Source organism: Mirounga leonina, unplaced genomic scaffold (assembly GCF_011800145.1).
Source record: "Mirounga leonina isolate KUSES-001 unplaced genomic scaffold, KU_Mleo_1.0 Mir_95, whole genome shotgun sequence".
Lineage (NCBI taxonomy): Eukaryota > Metazoa > Chordata > Mammalia > Carnivora > Phocidae > Mirounga > Mirounga leonina.
The window spans coordinates 25,294,894-25,317,539 of record NW_023270865.1 but is presented as its reverse complement, the minus strand read 5'-3'; the positions used below and the strand labels follow the sequence as shown (position 1 = coordinate 25,317,539).

At 40.3% G+C, this 22,646-nt stretch overlaps 2 long non-coding RNA genes across 2 annotated transcripts in view; one reads left to right on the top strand and one right to left on the bottom strand.

Moving 5' to 3' along the window:
• Window positions 1-22,294, top strand: part of LOC118006260 — a 285,798-nt gene extending 263,504 nt beyond the window's left edge. Inside the window, exon 9 of the long non-coding RNA XR_004678029.1 lies at window positions 21,006-22,294. This is a non-coding gene — a long non-coding RNA (uncharacterized LOC118006260). The remainder of the gene's footprint in view (window positions 1-21,005) is intronic.
• LOC118006257 lies at window positions 11,918-16,911 on the bottom strand. Its single transcript, XR_004678026.1, has 4 exons — window positions 16,079-16,911; window positions 12,596-12,728; window positions 12,179-12,248; window positions 11,918-12,008 (listed from the first exon to the last, which is right to left on the bottom strand). It is a non-coding gene; the product is annotated as an uncharacterized LOC118006257 (long non-coding RNA).
• Window positions 22,295-22,646: the final 352 nt, after the last annotated feature.

Sequence of the window (22,646 nt, the reverse complement as noted above, 5' to 3'; positions counted from 1 at the left end):
TGTAGCATTTAGTTGCTCATAATTCTGAATGGCTCACAGAAGAAAACATGCTACATGCTTATGTATGAACTGAAGAAGAACTAAAATTTCAGGGCACAAGGTCATGATTCAGAAAGTTGGCCTTTCCAAACTCCAGTCCCCATGAATCAAAATGCAGTATAGCCAGCAGGCATGGGAGTCATTTCCTGCTACTGAATCAGTAGCACTGTCTGCTACAACTCTTCCTAGATTTGGGTTGTATGAAGACCTACTCTTGGAAACCTTAAGTGAATATTTTCAGTTAGACCATATGTAATATGGGTATTTCAGTTTGCAGTTAACAAAACATGGTTATGTATCTTACCCATCCTGTGGACTAGGTGGAGCTCCCTTTCCCAAAGAAGATGCAAATCAATTAAACTCTTGGCTGTGTGGTCCCTGTGCTGGTTATCTTCTGTTTTCACTCCAGACCCATTCTCTTCCCTTCTCCACACTCTCCCCCTTCTCTGTCTTCTGTGCCTGGAAAGCCACTGGCCTGCAGCAAGGACCCCCTGGGCTTCTGGCTTCTCACTGTGTTTGGCCAAGGAGAGACACTGGTGGGAGAGGAGAGGGCAATGGAGAATAAGCCCTGAGCCTTTATTTCCCCAACTCCCTTCTTAGCAGGCCTCAGTGAATAAGCCATATCCCTCTAGGCAAACCACAGTTCCCTTCCAGTGGGTGGCCTCTCTGGGTTCTAGACTCAGCCCCCTTCTCCCTATCCCTTCAGGCTTAGAGATAGTAACATGTTAATGGCTGCCAATACTGCACTTTGGTTGTTTTCCTTGAACTTAGCCTTTGCTTTGTAAGTAGTTCCTTTATTAAATTCTTCTCAAATCACCTGCTTTGAGTGTGCCCCCATTTTGGTGTTAGAACCCAACAATGCGCAGGCTTAATAAGTAAGGAGAAGAAAAAGATTTGTACCCAGGTATGTTAACTTCAAATCCAGGCCCCTATTTAATTGTCAAGGCTATCAGTATGATGAAGCTATATGCCTTCTAGAGGAAACCTGATTGACCACTTCATTTTTTTTAACAATACCAAATGCCTCTCTCACTTTGAATTTCATTTATTCAAACTGCCCACCAGCATTTGTTGAAAGCACACTCAGTGCCAGACACCTTGCCGTGTGCTAGAAATCCAAAGATGAATAACACATCTCTGTCCTCAACTTTCTCAGATCAAATGAAGGTAGGTGTCACACATTGAGATCACTGGAAGCTGATTTTGAGGTGAAGAACAACATGCAGAAAATTGATGAGGGAGTTCTTGGAATCAGCACCCATGGAAAGGCAAAAAGGAAACGGATTAGGAACAAGAAGTTGAGCTGTGATGCAGTATCAATGGAAGCCACAGCTGACCCTGCAGAGATTTCGGAAGTTCTCGTGAGCTTCAGACTTGAACCTCCCTAGGTGTAAGGGCCGAGCCTTTAACCTCCATGTTGGTTAGTCACTGGATGCTAAGCACCCCAGAAAAGGGACCTAACTTGGCTTAGATGGCTCTTTTCAACAAAGGCAATCCCCACAGGAAGCTGACATTTGAGGACTGTCTCCACTGGCATTTCCAGCATCTGAGAGAATATGTTCTTCATTCCAGAGAGGGATCAGTACCTCTCATGCTAGGGAAAGGAGAAGAGACAAATAATTAGACAAAAATGTCATTAGGTCAGCCATAGAGATATGCACAGAGTATTATGGAAGCCCAAAAAAGGAACTTAATCCAGTCTTGTGAGTCTTGAAGAAACTTCTTGAACAAGATGATTCTTAACTTGAATCCTAAAGGCTAAAGAAGAAATTAGCCAGACAAAGGAGATGCAGCATGCAAGGGCAGAGCCTGAATGTGGCATGGCACATATAGAAGAAGGGTTGTCAGTTCATAAAGTTTGAGACTAGAAAGGCAAGAAATTAAGCTGGGAAAGTAAGCAAGACCATATTAGAAAGATTTTGAAGGCTGTGTCAAGGGACTGGGGCTTTAGACTAGAGACCAAGGGGAAATCCCTGTGAAGGGAGAGAAAACCCTCCTCGCCCCCAGAACTTTTCCTTCTTTCAGAGGTTTACAGTGGCCAAGAAGGCCCTGGTTAAGGTGGGTTTCAAGTTCTCGTCAGCCTGGTCCATGTTTATGCTATGTTCACATGCAACCCTTCCCCTCTGCTTAGCTCCTTCTTCTCTACCATGAAGGATGTCCTCATTGAGAAGGTATCTGCTCAACAGGGGGCTGTTCACTAAATATCCCATCACCAGAAGCAGATCTAATTTCAACCCTAGGGAGTGGATTCAGGATAAGGCACAAATACAGGCTAGTGGAAGCTCAGAAGAATTGATTGATCTAAAGAAACCACTATTCCATTCTGTTCAGTGTCAGGGTTGTCAATCAGTCCCACCTAAGATGCCCAGAAGGAAAGGATTCCTGATTCTCATGCTTTTGCTCTTCCACCACACTAGCCACGCCCAACAAGTTATACTCTTCTCTCTATGATGCAAAACTGGAGAAAGATAATTTAAGCTTTCTCTGAAGAAGCAGGATGTTAGGCTCCTAGAGTAGCAACTGTCAAACACAAAAAGATCTCTGGGTAAACCAGGTATGCAAGCACAGTCCTGCGTTATGACAAATTCAATCACAGCAATGAAGGAGACAGCTGACCATGTTCATGCCTGACATGAATTTCATTCCTTGATAAACGTTCCTGTCATGTCAGGTTGGCCTGTGGAAGAACATTACTCTGGACAACCATGTCATCTCATGAGTCTATTTAGACAACAGTTTAGAAATACTAAGGACAGTTGCCAGTTTGATTCTGGCTAACAGGCTTGATTTCAGTTGAACTGTATGGAATTTGTCAAAACATGATTTTTCTTTTTATAAGAGACTTTTCTTTTTTTAAGATTTTATTTATTTGACAGACAGTGAAAGAGGGAACACAAGCAGGGGGAGTGGGAGAGAGAGAAGCAGGGATCCTGGGATCATGACCTGAGCCAAAGGCAGATGCTTAACAACTGAGCCACCCAGGCGCCCCTTAAAACATGATTTTTTTCCCAAGTTAGAAAAAGGCTCCAAATTCAGTGTGTTCAACTTAGACTATTAAAGTGTTAAATATATCACGCTGTAAAGAGGAGACCGCACACCTGGGTCCTTCCATTTTCCTGAGACATGTCCTTGGGCTCTCCTCACTGGCCAGAGAAATTTAAAGATAAAATTCCATGCAGAACATTTTGCTCTCTTCTAAGAAGTAAATTGAGAACACCAGGGGGAAAGGAAAGCAGCTTTCATCAGGGAGGAACCCTGTGAGGGTCAGAGTTGAGAACAACCTCAATTTGTCTGAGCTGTTACTATAGATTTAAAATATATAGCCATGCAGTGTTTTTGGCTGATTTCCCAGAGGCATATATTCTCCAAATTCCTAGCTCATCTATCAAGAGCTGTTAAGTGTTTAATGTTGCTTAAGACACTGTGGGTGTTGCCAATACAGTCTTCCCTTCACGGAGCATGTTTTCCCTTGATAGTTTTCATCTTGGCTTATTTGAGGCAAAGGCCTTAAAAACGCATCAAGTGTTTTGCTCTGGGTATTACCACACCCTGACTGCTCCTACCTATTCTATACCTCATAGCATATAGAAATGAGTCTTTTCATTCATTCTTTAATTCGTTAAGCCTTTAAGCATTGTATTTGTTCCAGATACTCAGCTTGGAAGACTTAGGCAAGTGGAAGAGATCAAGAAGTCAACACAAAACCATAATCCAAGCTGATTATTGATAAGAGATTTAGAACAAAGTGCTTTTGGAATATTTTTCAACAGTCTTGTCCTCAACTAAATTATGGGCTCATCTCAGTGATTTTGCCTTCTTAGACTCTTCACTATGTCCCAAATATAAATATCTCTCATTTAACTTGGTTTTTCTGGAAGAGCCTTATTCTCTGTTTTTTCTAATAGATGGGCTTAGAAAGTCTAAGTGTGCTTTACACAAAGCCATTAATTCTTTATTCTGTTATAGCTCTAGTATAGTCCCTAAAACGTAAAGGTCACTGGGAGATTTTTGACCCTCTTCTCCAAGGTACCATGCCATTCCAAATAATAGCTAAGAAGCATATGGGCTTTTGTGCCATGAAATTCATTCAAGAGAAAGAGAGGCCTTCTTTTTGAAGGATTTTATGCAAAATATTGAAGATATGAGTTCAGTCACTGGCCTCCCAAGCAGAGGGTTCTTTCAAAACAGGAAGGAGCAGCAGCTAAATGTTCTTTCAGTTAATCGTCTGAAAGCATAAACACAGGAATTCCACTTCCTTATCAATTTATCTCCAATGCCTCTGATGGATAAAAGAGGTGATCTCACATTGTGGATTTGGATGGGTAACTATTTTACTTGAGCTCTCCTGCAACAAGGCATTATTTGGAATACGTTAGAGGAAAGAAAAAGTAATGCCAGCTCTTTAGAACAATTATGGAGAAACTGCCAGTGGAGCTGGCATTTCTTTAGAAACAGTTGGCTTCAAATGGTCCAGAGATTAATGGACTGGAAGCAGGAATGACCTCATCAGCTTTCACCTTGACGTCACAACACTACTATTGCTTGCTCTTCCCTCCTTCAAACAAAGGTACTCAAAGCTTTTGGTGAGTCCATATCCCTATTCCCATCACCAAAAGCCATCATGCATTTAAATGTCAATGCCTCTCTAAAGGGACCTCAGCCCTGCTGAACCAGGAAAAGGGAGAGCAAACAGATTCTTATCTGCAGGACCAGAGGAACAAACTGCTCCCTGGTCTGAACCTGAGTCTGCAGCTGAGCCAGGCACCGGGAGGATACTGTCTGGCAGGAGGCCATGGCACGGCCCTCTGTGGACGCCCAGCGCCCTGAAAGAGTTCATTCACTCCACATGGGTGAGCAATTTCCTCCCAAGTGGCTACTCACCAATGGCAGACCCAATTACAGACAAGATTGATGAGTCTGCCTGGAGTGCTGAATCTACCTTAGTTCTTTTTTCTTACTTTGAAAAAATAATCTTCACACACAAGAACTAAAGCTCTGGGACAAATCTCATCTCAAATAATGGGATGATTTCTTTAAATGGAGGGTAAAAGGAAACAAAAGGAAAGTCACAAGAAATATTACAGAAAGTAACCCAGGAAGCACTGCCTTCCACACCTCCCTCCTACACACACACACACACACACACACACACACACACACAGCCCAGAAAGGCAATAATTCTCAGGGCCAAGAGTTGAAGACGCTTTCTTACTAGTGTGGGAAAAGCCGTAAGCTCTGCCCACGGGAATGACAAGGGCTGTCTGCATTCTCTCCCCTCCTGGCTTCATTCCTGCAGCCTGGGTCTGAGGCTAAGGGGAAGAGTTTGCCTTTGTCCCATTTTATCCAGAATAACTCTTGCTAGGGCTATACTTCAAACCCAAGCCCTCTAAAATTTCACCTACTAGCATTTTTCTCCCAGAGCCAGCCACATAACTTATGCGGCACTGTGCAAAATGCAAATGTAAGATCCTTGTCCACAAAAGCAAGAAAAAAAGTTTTTCCTTTCTTTTGTGGTCTTTCTTTCAGCCGGTCAAGGTAAGGGTTTTTTTTATTTGCTATTTAGTGTTGCACTCCTTTGAGTGCAACAGGAAACTTCCAGGTGAACTCACAGGTGTCTGGGTCCTTGCCCCACAGTTTAGGGTGCATATGCTTGACCCCAACCCTCTTTCCACCCACGCCCATGCCCCCACAAGGGGTAGAAGACAGCAGCAATAACTGAGCACTTTTAGGGAGTGGGAGGCAGAGAACCCATCCAACAGAGGTAGAGGGGGAGAGGAGCACAGGTAAATCAAGGCCCCAAAGCCCCTGTGCCTGCTTCATTGTCCCTTCAGAGTTTACTTACAAAAACACAATTTAAAGATAAAATTATCTAGAATTTCAAAATGACAACCACAGAACGCTAAACCCCAAGCATGAAATGCTTTCTGAGCTATGGGACCCTATGCAACCGTACTGCTTGCCCACTCGGGAAGCCAGCCCTGTTTTCTCCTAATACAGGAAATACGGATATGAAGGTAAAAATTGTAAGAGTTTCCTCAAACATACAGATTTAGATAAACAGAGGATACATAAACACACACATGCATTTACATGTGTGTCACCAGCTTTTCCCTGCACCGTTTTCTTAAGCTAGTTGCTCAGATGCAGGATTACTGAGACAAAAGTGTAGACATTGTTGTGGCTGTGGATGGACACTGACAGATTACTTTGCTGAGGGTGTGTTAACTTCCAGTGCCACCAGCAAACCCCAGCAGAAAAAGGTGAATATATCCGTTTAGGCACTGGGGGGTACAGTGTGTTGGTAAACAGTTTTGTTCATTTAATATAAAAAAGTTAGCCTAATCTTATTTTCATTTACATTGAAATATTATTTTATGTACCTTATGTCTGAAATATCTTGAAATTTTTGAAAACCATCAACATTTTTCAAAATTAAACCATGCTATTTAGGGATCTCATACAACAGACAGTATTGTTAAATGTCACCTTTCATGTTGATCTTAATGGGCAAGTTTGTGTCCAGCAGAAAAGGAGAGGAGAAGAGAAAAAGAAAAGGAATGGGAAAATCAAACCTCAGTGGGAAAATGTCTTATGTTAAAGTCATGTCAAATGTGGCAGTTGGATCTATCCCTTGTCCATTGCAATAGGTCCCATAGAAGACATTATCAGTATTCATAAGTCCTTTATCACTTGCTGCTTTTACTGTGGTTACTTTTACCTATGTTTTATTCCCCATTCTTCTATCCTCAAGCAAATCATAAGCCCCTCAGGTTTTTGTTTGTTTTTTTTTTAAAGATTTTATTTATTTATTTGAGAGAGAAAGAGCATGAGAGGGGGGAGGGTCAGAGGGAGAAGCAGACTCCCTGCCGAGCAGGGAGCCCGATGCGGGACTCGATCCTGGGACTCCAGGATCATGACCTGAGCCGAAGGCAGTCGCTTAACCAACTGAGCCACCCAGGCACCCAGCCCCTCAGGTTTGATGCAGCTTTGCATGATCCCACAATGCTTAGCACACTGATAAGTACATAGTCCTCACAAGACTTTCTAAAATCATCAGGAAAATACACTCAGCTTATGTATGTTGAGGTCTCTCATCCCTCATGTGTAGCTATTACTAGATTTATGAGTTTTAGGTAGAATCATATGGTAACCATGAATTAAAAGATAAAGAGTCAAATCTAAAGACAATTATCATATATATATAGATATATACATGCATATATGTAAAGTATAGGTATGCAGACACATGCATATAAGACTATGACATTTGGTAAAGCTGTAATACCTGCCCTCTTCAGAACATACAGTGTTGCATTTTTCCCTAAATTGTTTCCTAATTAATATCCAAATTCAGGATATTTAGGATAGAAATATAATAGAAAAATATTTAGGATGTAATAGAAATGTAATAGAAAAATATTTAGGGTGTAATAGAAAAATAGAAAACTGACAATAAAACTATATATATATATAAATTTTATAATACATTATACATTAAAAGTTTATAAGTACTATAATGAAGCTAACAAAAAAATAAGGTTAAACATATCTGCAAATATTTTTAAACTAAATATTAACCTTTTTCTTAAACCAGAGTTGAAACCAATAATAATAAATATAGACAACTTAATACAAAACGCACTACAAATGGAAACAAATATTTTTAAAGGAGATCCACCAGACAATGCAGTTACTAAATATAAGCATCCTGGCCAGTAAGAAACTTTACATATAGATATAGATGTAGATATAGACACAGACAGACAAACAGATATATATATATATATATATATAATGGATAATTCAAAGTATTATCATCACTGTGTTCTCAGGGAAAAGGAGACACTATATAGAATACTAACATAAAAACAAAGTTTATTGAGCATTTATCATGTGAAAGGTATTCTGGGTTATTTCATTTAATTCTCACAAAAACCCTAAGGAAATAGAGACTATTGTTTACCTGCCGTTTTGCAGAGGAGGGAATCGAGACACAGGAAGGTGAAATAAGCTAGTAAGCTGTGGAATCAGAATATGAACTCAAGCAATGAACAATCCATCTTTAGCTTCTACGTTTGTCTGCCTCTCGTGATGTTTTAGTAGATTCACTGCCCTTAAAGTTTGGACCAGGCCATCAACTGCTCCTTGCCAAGGAAGCCAATTTGTAGAGTTGCCAGATTTAGCAAATTAAAAATATAGGATGCCCAGTTAAAATTGAACTTTAGATAAATATTACATTTTTTTAGTATAAGTATGTCCCAATATTGCATGGGATATACTTATATTTAAAAATGTTTCATTATGGTGCACCTGGGTCACTTAGTCAGTTAAGCATCTGCCTTCGGGTCAGATCATGATGCCGGAATCCTGGGATGGAGTCCCACACATTGGGCTCCCTGTTCATCGGGGAGTCTGCTTCTCCCTCTGCTGCTCTATCTGTCAAATAAATAAATAAGATCGTTTTAAAAATTAAAAAATTAAAAATGTTTCATTGTTTATCTGTAATTCAAATTTAACTAAATGTCCTATATTTTATCTTGCAACCCTACTGGCTTGCCATCTCCCAGTACCTCTGAGTGACCATCACAGTTTCTTAAATGACAGCAATGTGGCTTTTTGAAAAAGATAGAATAATTCTAGGTTGAAGTTGGCATTGGAGACAAGGGCAAACCCTGTTTCCATAGATAAGATCTCCACTTTATAGCAACCAAAATGAAAATCCCTCTTAAGCTTGCAGATTGGGCCAAATAGCCCTATAGAACCCTTCCCCTTGTAGGCCATGTAAACCTTAATCAATATTTACAGAATAAGGGCCCTCTGACCTTTATGCTTCTCACCTTGTAAATAATGATAACATTTCACTGGGTTGTTTTGAAGGTCAAATGAGGTTATATATGTAAACATTTACTGTAAATGCTGCTTGGGGACTTGTGTTTTTGGACATATAAAATTAAGAAGTTATGTCATTTTTTTCCAAGAACCAAGAATAAATGTTGTTAATCCAAGCCACTTTCAGTGCACATATAAACCAGGGAGCCTAATATTTAAACAGATTAAGATAAAAACTAACATACTTGAAAGTGTATTTTTTTTAAAAAAGATTTAAATTTTGAAATCAGCTGTAAAAATCAGTGTCTGTTCAAGCAGCCATATACAAGTAAAACTAATCTTTTTCATTACTTATTTCCATTATTATTCAGTGTCAACTATTTTTTTATTATGTTCAGTTAGCCAACATACAGTAGTATATCATTAGTTTTTGATGTAGTGTTCAATGATTCATTAGTTGCGTATAACACCTAGTGCTCATCACAAGACATGCCCTCCTTAATACCCATCACCAAACTACCCCTCCCCCACCCCCTCCTCTGAAACCCTCAATTTGTTTCCTGGAGTCCAGAGTTTCTCATGGTTTGTCTCCCTCTCTGATTTCTTCCCTTTCAGTCTTCCCTCCCTTCCCCTGTGGTCAGTGTCAACTATTTTTAAACGATATGATATCAAAAGCAAGTAATAACATTAAAGATTATCCTTTTTTCTCTTTTTAGCTGAAAAGTTACCAAGACACAGTTACATAAAACAAAGATTTAATAAAAAAAAAACTGCTAGTAGCCAAAAGTGATATGGGAAGAAGAAAAATAAACGTTATACACATACAGGATGATAATGAAACAATGATTTTTTTAGTGAAGTTTTAATTTACCAACATTTTTCAGATATCTGCTCAAGTACTTGTTTTTTTAGAAAAGCCTTGGTTTTCTTTTAAAAAATCTCCCCAAATGGGAATTTCAACTCTTTTTCTTTAAAAATAGAAAACACCTCTGAAGAAAAATTAATTGAATAGAAGTCTCAAATATTCAAGTTGGATTGATTAACTGAAGCAATTTATTCCCCAAAATTCTTTGTGAACTGGCAAGCGTCAGTCTGACCAGCGTCAGAATATTTGAAATGTAACTCTACTCCCAGAAACTCCTGATAGAGTTTGAAGAAACTTTAGGGAGTTTGAGGAGAAATGATGGAGATACAGAGCAGAGAACAAGAGTTGAAGCTGATGAAACTGAGTGTAAACTTGTGGCTTCAGACAGCAGGTAGCTGAGGAGATGGGGTTGTAATGAAAAGAATATAGAGCTTGCAAGGTAGGAAGATCTGAATTCTTGTCCTGTATCCACTACTAACTTGCTGTGACACTGGGCAAATCACTCAATCCCTCTGAGCTTCCATTTTCCCATTTTCAAAACAGAGATGGTAATATATCACAGGGATATTGTGAGGAGAAAATGAGGTAATGTCACCCCAAAATGTACTTTTTTAAGTTAATAAGTGGTTGTTATAAATAATATTCTTGCAGTATTTGTAAGGGAATAGAACCTAAAGGCTAGATGCTCAGGAAAGAGGGGATTCAATGAAGGGAGAATTCATAGGCAGAATTTAAGGACTTTATACAATGGAGTTCATTTGGGTACAGGAAGAAGAAACTGGGGTTGGAAAGGTAGATACGGAATCCAGAAAATGAATTATAGTTCCAGAAAATTCTGATGTTAAGTGGTACATAGACCTGGAAATTATTGTAAAAACTTCTATTGTCTGTACACTCATAACTAAAGTCATTATACATGTAAGTGGTCCTACAAAATCTCTTCACATAATAACAATCTCATTTGTTCTGTGCCTGAGTCTACTGAGTGGAGACAACCCGGGATAGGAGCAGTGACTCAGGAGAGTGTGAAAGAAAGATTGTGGCTTTGGAGGAGAAATCTGTGATTGGATGTGATAGAGGAAAGTTTCTCAAGTGTCAACCAAACCAGATAGCTGCATTCTACTTGGATGATTTCATGTTTTGCAATGATTCCAAATTAGAAACAGTTGGCAGGCAGTCAAATCAAATCACATTATGAGTTCAGTCTCATCTCTTCCCTCTGCTGCCCTACAAGTGGGAATGAGGGATGAATGAGCTACCAGGTACCATATCCCGCAAATTCCAGGGTTACATAAAAGCTCTTCTGAGTGATTTTCTTGAAGTCTCTTCCCCCATTTGACTTACAGTGAAAGGGAAGTATTCTCTGACCCCACCTCAGGATGGGGGCTATACCCACCATGCCAAAAATGTTCTCCAGAAATGTGCTCCTATTGGCCTTATCAATCTCTTCATTAATTCATAGCCTTCTCAAAAATATAGCTTCTTATATAAACTAATAATGGCAGACCTGAATCAGTCACTTTGCAAATCCTACATAAATAGTCTGATAACCTCACTCTAGAATGTAGGTGTTGACACCTATTGTTTTATCCTCAATTTTATGGGCCTCTAGTAAAATAGACACTAAGAAAATTCTCAATTACATCCCATTTCATTAGTATATTGATAGAAATATCTAAAGGAATATGCACAAAACTACATACAGTGATTTTTCAAAGTGGAAATGATCACAAGGGACTTTAACTTTCTACATGACACAGTCCTACTAAGATTAAATTTTTTTGTGATAAGGAAAAAAAATCATTAATATGAATGTCCACAAGATCCTAAGCTAAGGTATTCACAAGGAATGTTGAATTGATTATGAATCTCTCCTTGGGAAGAAAGCAGATTCCAGTTTTAAGGCATGAAGTTTCAAAAGATGACATCAGCTCTTTGCCCTCTCTTCATACAAAACTTGGCTTTGTCTTCCTCTGAGTTGGCTTCATTCCCAGGCAGACTATCTCCATGTGGAAGCAAATGTGCCTTCCAAAAGTTCCAAGTTCACCTGGTTTCTTTGTCCTCACAAAGTCAGAAATAGGGAGTCTCTCCTTCATAGAGTTTATAGTGATCTCTCCTATTCCAGAGATTCTCAGTGGCCCTGCTAGGACTGTTGGACCAATCACTGTGTCCGGGGTGGAGCTTTTTGATTGGTGAGCCTGGGTTAAGTGGCTTGGCCACTTAGTGGCTCACCAAGTGGCAGGTGAGATAAGATCCACTTGATTGTAGGCCCCATCTAAAATAAATATAAAAGAGAAGAGAATGTTTCCTAAAGTGATATAGAGCCAGACCAAAAAAGAAAAAGAAAAAAAATAGAAGGAAAGAAGGCAGGGAGGAAGGGAGGGAAGGATGGAGGAAGAGAGGGAAGGAGTGAGGAAGGGAGGAGAATAAAAAATGACTTACTACCTCAGAGATGCTGCATCTATAGAGAACATTTATTGACTGCCATCTGCATGCATGATAGATCCTTAGAAATCTAGGATTTAACATTGAAAGTTTTAGCTATAAGGGATTTCAAAGATCCAAGATAAGATGGCATATAATAAATTCTATGGTGATAATGTTTCCTACATTGGTGGAACCCAAAATTTACTGTGCATCAGAAGCACTTAGAAGACTTAACTAAAACACTGATTGCTGCCCCAGTAAGTCTGGAGGGGGCCCAAGAATGTATATTTTTAGGAAGTTCCCAAGTGATGCTGATGTTGTGAGGCTTGTACTTTGAGAACCAATGCCCTACATCAAAGGATTTCATGAAGACAAAGTAGATAATATAAGGTGGTTTCTGCTAATTTGAATCTCTGGTTCAGCAAGAGTACTAACCTTATTTGATGAACAAGTCAATTCAACTTCTGTACCCAATTAGTGGCATCCTTGAGTTTAAGAAAACCATAAAATCAATGTGTGCTTCAGAATTATCAAAATTTGGTGTTCAAAGTTTAACCAAGGGTCCACCCTAGAGAACAATAAAATTCAATGTCAGATGCTAATTCTCTAACTGAAGCTAAAGCCTGAAGGAAATATCCCATCATTACCTTTCCCCACTGTTGCCTTATCCCATGAAAAATAATGCAAGGCATGGTCAAGTCAAGGACACCATCAGAAAGAAGCCAGCAAAACAGGCAGAAAAGACACCAAGAGCTTTAAACTCAAGATACTTTCAACTCCAAAACAGCATGTTCTTTCTCTTTGGTTCATCCAGTGTTTCTGGCGGAAGTGAAATTCTTCTCTGGCATCCAAGAAAGATTTATGACCGAAAAAGAGCAGATTTTACCTGGCAGCTGGTGCGTGCAAGCTTTGTTCTCTTTCATAGCAGGCCCAATTCCTCTTTATTTTACAGATGCTAATATTAGACTCAGCTAATCATTGCACATTCCTTTTATTAGGTGAGGAGCTACATTCTTGAAACCACTCTCAAGAAAACGATCCTTCACTTCCAGACCACCCTGAGTTGTAGACTTGGGGTTTCGGCAGTGGTAGCACTGCTGGCTCACGTGGCAGATGTCTGGGCAGCCCAGAGACATCTGTTCTTCAGCCTCAACCCTTTGCAAGTGGTTCAGGAACTTCCTCTCTTCTTGCTCACTTGGCCCAATGTTGTTCCTTCTACAAACATCCAGAAGGTGTTAGTGCCACCAGAGTATCAGACTTTTATTGCCGCTTTCCCGATGGGAAAATTGGCCTGTAATGAAGGCAAGCCTGCTGGAATAGGATGTATTCAATCTATTTTATTTGAAGCCCTAATTCAGACAAGTTAGATCCATCTGCATTTTGTACAAAATCTGAAATAGTTAGACCATATTAGCTCTGTTAGTTCTCAGCGAATAGGTCTTGTTCTAATAGTCATTTCTAAGTTGATAATTGGCAAATTCGTAGCCAATTTGCCATAGAACCATTGTGGTTAGATTCTGAGCCAATCCCCAGATGCTTCCTTAACTCATTTTTCCCCTGAAGTATAGTACTACACTAATAGTAGCATGAGATCTCATCACCACTTTCAACTATCTACTTCTGAAATTAAAACATCCCAAGTTCCAGCTGAGGACTTTAGGGAGTGATGCTGGGACTCTCCTTCATTCCCTTCTGTTCCACCCACAGTAACGTGCAGAACTCCCAACAGTGAAATGCGGGTCCCAGAAAGCAGAAAGGGGATCCTGGGGGGAGACTTGAAGTGATGGCAGCAGCAGAAGTCTAGGCCTTCGATGAACATCAGCAAGCAGTAGCAGATATCCAGTTTACATGGCAGTCCCAGTCTTTGCCGAGTGACAATGATGGTAGAAATGGGGAGTAGGGAAACAAGAGGAGGAAAAGGTGGCCCCTCACAGAAGCAGTGATGCCTGCAGGGAGATAAGCTTCTGGCTTGGCCTCCAGTTCACAAGAAGAAAATACTTCAGAGTCTTGAATTAAGAAGTAGTCCATTTGAGGGCGCCTGGGTGGCTCAGTCGTTGAGCGTCTGTCTGCCTTCGGCTCAGGTCATGATCCCGGAGTCCTGGGATCAAGCCCCGCATCGGGGTCCCTGCTCAGCGGGGAGCCTGCTTCTCCCTCTCCCACACCCCCTGCTTGTGTTCCCTCTCTCACTGTGTCTCTGTCAAATAAATAAAATCTTTAATTAAAAAAAAAAAAGAAGTGGTCCATTTGATGACCACAGTGGAACACACACACACACACACACACACACACACAACACACGTTGCCACAAAATCCTTTGGGGAATTGCTTCACCAAGGAAAATAAAATGATGTATAATTGGCACATCAATTTGAAACATAAATCCTTCCAATATGCTTGAAAATCATTTATTCCTTTAAATCTTTTAGCACCTACTTCTCTGCCTACCCCCAGATTCCATTATCAGACCTCACCCATCAACTATTTGTTGAGTACCTACTCTGTGCCAAGACCAACCTCATGTATCTACTGTTAGTTTGCACAACCTACAAGCATTTGCTGTGCGTCAGAAATACTCACTTGCCCAGTTCCTTCCCACGTACTGCCTCTGGGCCCCCTCTTTCTCTTCTTTTTTGCTCCTTCTCTTCTCTAAAATTCACTAAACCTGACTGGCCCTCCTAGAAGGCCTTGTGGGTGCTGCTTATTCTAGAATCCCACTCCCGGTCATATCCCAAGCCCAGATAGATGAGATTCCCCCCTTCTCCCAGGATAAGGAAACAGACACCAGTCCTGGCTGCTGTGAGACTGTGAAACAGGATAAATGAAGACTGCCTCTATTTCTGCCTACATTCTATTTTCTAGGCTCTAAGAGGACTTGCTTCTTTTTCCTTCTTTCTTTCTTTTCCCTCATTCCATTTTTCCTTTTATATCCCTTTGTTTTTCTTCTCTTTCATCCTTCTTTTCAACCTTTATCTGTGAAACTCCTGCATTCTGCTAAGTGGTATGGAGAATCAGGGGAGATATCAAGTATACACATGCCCAGCTCACACAGAGGAGAAATGCATATATTAGGCTGCAAATGATGAAAACAAGGAATCAAGAAGTTCATCCCAAAGAACTCTCCTTGGGAAAAACTCCTTACAGGTATTCATAGAAGGCTTAAGCCTATTAGACTTCATTTACATTTCATAGCTTTTACTGAATTTTCTTCAACTGTCTCTCCAAACATACTTCTCTGGTCCATAAACCATTTCCAGGGAAATTTAGATCATAGTAGGTATAATTCCTGTAACTTTGCAAGAATATGAGACGGACCATTCATTTCTAAGCAAAGCTCTATATTTAAAAGATCATGTTTAGTAAAAGGCGAATCCTCAGTCAGCATTGTCCATAACACCATCCTCCCACATTCTGATAATCATGGTGGTCTGTATCTCCTTAAAATACTGCTTACTGGGACCTGCATGCCACTTTTAATTTCATTGCTTCTTTATAAACATTTATTTATTAAACTATGAACAAGTCTATTCAAATTGCATGGGGCTAAATGTGAGAGAAATACTAATAACATTGGATATGCCCAGGCTTCCCCAACCTATAATTGCTTTTAAGTAAAAAATATTTCATGCTAAAATTAGATAACAAATAAGGCTTGGAGGTGACTTCTTTCAGCATATTGTATTTTCCTTAGGGATAATGTAATATGGAATTCCAGGGAGGCAGCATCCAGGCTATTTTGTGAAGCTTGTGAAATATTATCGCATTAGGGTAACCACTTACTCCTGTGTGTCTGGGGGCTCCGAGAAGTCAGAGGAATTGTTCACTGGCCCACTGCTTCCTGGAGTTTCACTTTTAAAATGACCACGATGTAATTAGGAGGCAGCCTGATCCATAAAGACCACCTAAGGCAAGGAAACTTACCTGTAGGAGAGGCATTAGCTCTGCCTTCCCTTTTCCTGGAACATGATGAACACACAAAGGCAAGCTCCTCTTTAAGCCACCTGGAAGAAACAGAATCTCTCTCCTGGGAGTCTAGACAAGGAAAAGAGCTTTTGTTAATCACTACTCATTATCAATTTGGCCAAAGGATTGGAGGTTTATTTTTTTGCATCTGGGTGGCACAGACTCTGGGCAAACTTTATCACATAAACAAGTAGTTTACAACTCTGGGTGGTTTCCCTGGGGCAGAAACTCTCACACTTGTCCTTCTGAATGTCTACTAGGATCTATTTCACCTTAAAAGACTTGGCATTTTCAGTCATCCTCTTGACTTGATAAGATGGAATCCTCCATGCATCTCTTCAGAGCTCAGGAGGCTTTTCTGGAGGAAAAAAATAATTGTACAGACTATCATTTTCATGTACAGTTATCTTAAAATGGAATAATCATTAAAAACACTTCTGTGCCTTCTTCTGCCCCATCATCTGGTGCTGTAGACTCAAGGATACAGCTGGTCTTTGGGAACAGGGGAATGCTTTTCAATACTAGTAATGGATCTAGCTTTTCTTCCTCGGGATTAGTTCTTCAAACAGTGACCTTATTTGATTTAAACAAGCCATGTTGGTTCTTCTGCCTTCAACAAATAGAAAAGTCCAATAGGAAATCCACATTAACTCTTATGAATACCAGATATGCATTATTAATTACTCTAATTCTGAAAGGCACTTAGAAACACTTAGTTTTCATCTCTTATAATGCTCCCTGGGGAGATCTCAGGCAAAAAATCATTTGCTTAGGTAGGCAGGAGATTGTGAGGTCTTTCATTTTGTTTCTTTTCCTGAGAGGACTTGGAAAAACTGAGAGACTTCCATTCCTCTGATATGAGACATAAAAAAGTAAATTATTCTGTTTAGAACCCACCACCAAGCAAGACGGACTAGCCAAGATTGTTCCTAGTCTAAGAAAAAGCCAACTCATTTAGGCAAAATCAAATTGTACTTTTCTAGAGAGTAAATTTGAGAGAGCATTTTTCAAACATTTGTCTTTACTATACCTCACAGCAAAAAATGTAATTTACATCATTTACACACACATATATATATTTACCTGAAATAACATTTTGGGATTTTTGGGGGGGGTTTTAATAACATTTTGTGAAACATCACTTATTCATACCACATGCTATGAACTCTGATATTTTCATCTCTTCTATTTCATCCTATTCAATTCTATTTCATTCTTTTTAAAATACTAGCTGTGACTCACAAAATTGGCTTCCCAATCTATGACCCACAGTGTGAAAAAAAACTCTTGGGGGTAGGAGAGAAAGAAAATAATTTTATCATAAATCCTCTAAATCCTCCCACTTCTATTGAAGATGCTTAAATTTCCCATTGAAGATGGCATTGCTTTAGCTAAAAATGTTCTCTATTATTAAAATGTAAATGAACCCTGAATGGGTATGAGATTAAACTTGGTCTATCATTTACATCTTTATGAGACTGAAAATATTATATGACGTCACAACACATCACACCACAACAGAAAAGAGGTCAGCTTGAATAAGGGAGGAGATGAGAGTGACAATAAGAATGCTCTGAGGAAGGACTGGGTGAAGGGCTTCTAAGGAGATTAGGGCACCTTGGTGATCCTAGACCTTTGCCCTCTCCCCATGTGAAGGTAGAGAGAATGTAGGGGGTGTTTTTTAATAACTTTTTTTTAACATTTATTGGTGTCACTTATGGTAGAAAAAAGTATCTAGAGATGTGCATGACCCAGTTGTTAAATAGAACATTTCCAAGGTGAACACATGCCCTAGCTTTTTTACCCACTCTCTAAGATAGCCAATTCCTCCTTTCTCCCCATCCCAAGGCCTCCTCAGCACACCTCGAGTTCCCTGACGGCCCCCCTCCAGTCCAGCACATATCATAGGGCAAGAATGGGAAATGCAGTGCAGAAATGGAAGGAACATAACCCAGCACCATAGGGCCTGCAGTGAGGCTTCCATTAAGCAAGGGAACAACCCAGGAGCAGGAGGCCCCACCTGGCCCCACCTCTTCCCCTTCTCTACACTCTTTCTCCCTCTGGGAATGTCCTTCCCATTTTTCTCCACCTTGCTCACCTTTTCCAATAAGAAGTTTCCAACTCTGCCAGCCTTGCTCTGAACCCCAGGAGCACTTTCTACTAATACCACTCCTCTGTCCTTTCAAAGCAATTTGTGCATACGTCCATCAGAGCACTGCATGCAGAGCATCATCACTGTTTGATTGGCTGCCTCAGTTATTAGACTGTCAGTTCCTTGAGGGACCTAGGCATCTCTAGTACCCAGGACAGTGACCATGCCCCTTACTCATTCATACCTTTCATTCATTTAACAAATACTAATATAGTGCCAGGACACTGGGCCAGGTGTAAGTAGTGCGGTGATGAGCTGCTGTTATAGAATGTTTGTCTATTTGTCAGTGTTGTCTGTTTGTCAATTAATAAATATTTGCTGAATGAATGAAGGGACAGAGGAGTGAATAAATGAACCCCATACTGCCATATACTGTTACCACACCACTTCATCATATACACCTATCCATTCCAGGACAGCTTTGATTATGAGGAAGCCCTTATACTGAATCAGTCTTTTGCCCTGAAGCTTCTATGTATTAGTCCATAAAGAATTAGGAGCAGCTGACAACAGCTGCTATGTCTCTGGGCTTTCTCCTCTCCAACCTAAACATCCTCGGTGCTTTCAGGGGTCCCCAGGATAGCTGCATCAGCAATAACATGGAACAGTTTGAGTTGCCTCACCCATCTACTTGCTCTCCTAGAAACATCTTCCATGTGGTCTGTAATCTCCTGTAAGCATGACGCCATGACAAAACCCCAGCCTCCAGGAGTGCTAACTGCTGCATCTGAAACTCCACATCTACAGACCCAACCTCTTGCTATATCAGCTTCTCTGAAAAACACATTCTCTCACTGACTTACTATTAGTGTTGGCCACACACTTATACTTGAACTATATAGGGTTGTTTATCTAGAAACTCCCTTTACTTCTTGAAATTTTGGAATGGCCCTCCTCTTTCCCCCTGCCCATAGCACATTTAAATGACCATTTTGAAAGCTTCCCTTTTTTACATGATTGTGTTTCCCTGGCTACAGGAGAGCCCTTACCAAATGTCCTATCAGAATTCTTTCACAGAATTTTCTGGGTCTCTTTCAAGTCTAGTAGTAAAAGTCAGAAGAGGTAAGACTCACAAGCATTTAAAGGTCATAATGCTGCCTAGCGTGAAAAAATGGTCTGTAGTGAGAGAAGAAAACCCAAAGGAGAGAATGCCACCCAAAGAGAAGCCAAGACTAGAATGGAGGGCCCCAGGGCTTTTGTGTCCCTTGCCCAATTTATCCCTGAAGCCCAGCAGCAATATTCCTTCCCTCAGTCTGGTTGTTCTTGGATTCTGAGAGCCAATAAATTCCCTTTTTTGCCCTTTTGCCTAATTCCAGTTGGGTTTCTGTAAGTTGCAACCAAAAAAATTCCTGACTAATACAACCCCTAATTTTTTCTTCCTGAGTGTTGCCATGCTGTTCCTAAACCAAATAATCTCATCCTGTACTTACATGTTTTTCAACTCAAAGGTAGGATCTTACATTTACTGCTGTGGAACATCATCTTGTTTTATTTGATTCATAATTCTAGTGTAGCTGTTCACAAATTTGTACACACTACTGTCAGTTGTCCTAAGAAAAAGTGGCTTTTGTAAACTTTTGGTAGCAGAGCTAGTCACCCTCATAAGACCCTGCCGCGTGGCAAGAAAAAAATAAATTTTCTGGTAACAGTGTCTCAAAAAAGTCTTTTAAGCTGAAAGAAACTGACTTGATTCTTTTGAGTAAATTTTTAGTCCTTTAGAACACTCCAGCCCCTCTTCTCCAAGATGTTGACTGGCTAAAGGAAGGAATCATGAGATTTCATGAAGATGGAAATGGGGCCCCAAATCCAGGTGACTTCCTCTGGTCCTCCCTGGTCTGTACAGTGGAACAATTTGTCTGGTCTCATCCCAGAGGTGTTGATGACTTCACCTAAGCATTGGGTCATCATACGGGCATCCACAGCTGGATCAGTGGCCCTGACCAGTCGACTCTGGTTACAAACTTACTTTATGCTGTTATCAAATAAAAACAAATCCAGACTTACCAAGGAAAGACTTTATTCAAAAGGATTGTTCCAAAAGAGGGAAGAGAAGTAGGAGTAGGGACTATTGTTATAGGGAGGACGTCTCGAGCATAAGGTCTGCAAGCATCTCAAGAGTTCAGCAAAAATAGTTTTTCTTTTATACAGAGGAGTTAACAAGACTAAAAAGAATTGGATGTGGGGAAATGGGATGAAAGGGTGGTATGATGGAATAGTAGACCAGAGAATACTTTACCCTGAGGCCAGCCTATTCACAGAGGACTTCTATGCTGGTTCAGGCTGAGGGTGGGCCAAAGTTCAGAGACCTGGGGTAAGGAGAGAGTCCTAACTAACTAAAGTTCAATTAGAGGGCACCTGGGTAGCTCAGTAGGTCCAGCATCTGACTCTTGATCTCAGCTCAGGTCTTGATCTCAGGGTCATGAGTTCAAGGCTCTGCAATGGGCATGGAGCCTACTTAAAAAAAAAAAAAAAAAAAAAAAACTTAAAAAAATAAATAAAGTTCAATTAAAAAGTATTTTTTTCTGTTTAGTCAATAGACACAAGCAGTTCATCTAATCATTTATGAGGCAAAATGGGAATTTGGAGGATGTGTGTATGGCCTTGTTGTAGATAAGGCAGGCAGCATGGGGAGAATCTTATCTAGGTCATATGGCGGAGGGTGGTTCTTTGCAGTGAACCCTCTCCTAGAACACAAAAGGATGGGGGATTTCTAACCCCTCTCTTATTTTCCAGGATCACAGAGCTCAGGTAAGGTCCAACATTGTCACTGTGAACATTGGTTTTCAGTCCAAGCCCTCTTAGGATCTCCATATGCCCTCTCCAGGGCACGTGAGAATTTCTGGGCTCCGAGAATGACACAGATGGATCACAGGAAGCTGGAAGTGGTGCCTTGGATCCATCTATCAAGCCACCTCTCTGTCTGTGATACACCATCCTGGAAGCTATTGATGCCCAGGCCATTGTGAGACTAATTCTAGAAGTTTGCAGGTTACCACAGACTCTGCCTACAGAAATTGACCAATCATCACAATATGACTGGATTCCCCTTCCATAAACCTATCTGGATACTTCTGCACCCTTGAATTTTGGGGCCCTTGAATAAGGTCCCCAAGGGCCCTACCATCAGACCTTCATACCCTACTCAGTCTCCTTTCTCCTTCCCACAGCCCTCTGAGATTACAAAGGGTGAGTTTTCCTTCCTTCCTTAATGGCTTCTGTGACATAATACCTAAGTCCCTTTGCCCTCAATGATCAAAACCATTAGTAGGAACTAAAGTTTAGAAAATCTATTCTCCCCCACCAAAGCTTGTCTTCCAAAATATAATCAGTCTGTGAACTCAAAACTTCCATTTTGGAATTTAAAGTTCAGCATTGTCTTTGTTCTTGCATTCCTGCTGCAAAAATTCTAATTTTCTGCAAGGCAAATGGTGCCTCTGGCTGTCTAGGAGGTCACATATAAGGAAATTCAAATATGAAGATCATTTTACATAAATCAAAAATATTATCCCCATTACATTAGCATGGAAATAAAAATGGAACTTATTTGTGTCATCCAAATTATTTAACACTGATCTCATTCACCCATAAATTTGAAAAACTCATCTTCATTGGTAAAAATAATAAAATTATTGAACAAGGTAGAGGATCTTGGAGACGCACCTCTAAAAATATGTTTGCAAATTGACTCTGATCCACAGAGAAAATACTGCTTGCCTCAAATTTATTCTGATGTTAGCCCAAGTAAATCATTTTGGGGGGGCTGTAGTCTACAGACCCTAAAGTGACCCTCAAAGATCATCATCTTCTGGTATTCATGCCTTTCTGTAATCTCATTGCCTTGAGTCTGGGCGTTACTCGTGAGTTGCTTCTAACCAATAGAATATGGCAATGGTGATAAAATGTCTCTCCTTGATTATATTAAGTTGTATAAGACACAATTTTGTTAGAGGCTTTCTCCCTTGCTGGCTTTGAAGAAATAAATGGACATGTTAGAAGGCCCACATGTCAAGAGGGTGAGGGTGGCCTCCAGGAGCTGGTGTAATAGATAGTAGATATATATTGTTTTAAGACACTGTGTTTGTGGCAATTTGTTACATAGCATAGAAAACTAATACAGAATCATATAGTGAGGGAACAAACTGTTCAGATATGTGCCTTGGTTCTGATCCCTGCTTCAGATTATATTGCCTTTTTAGGCAGGTGGCTGAATCAGTACTCAGAAGAGCTAGGATCCAAGACAAATCCCATTAAATGGTGACAAACAATTCCCTTCCCTTCTCTGTGCCTCACTTTTCTCATCTGTAAAATAAGGACATCATAATGGGTGAACTCTAAGGGACCTTTCAACTCAAAAGTTTAATGTCCTATCATCCA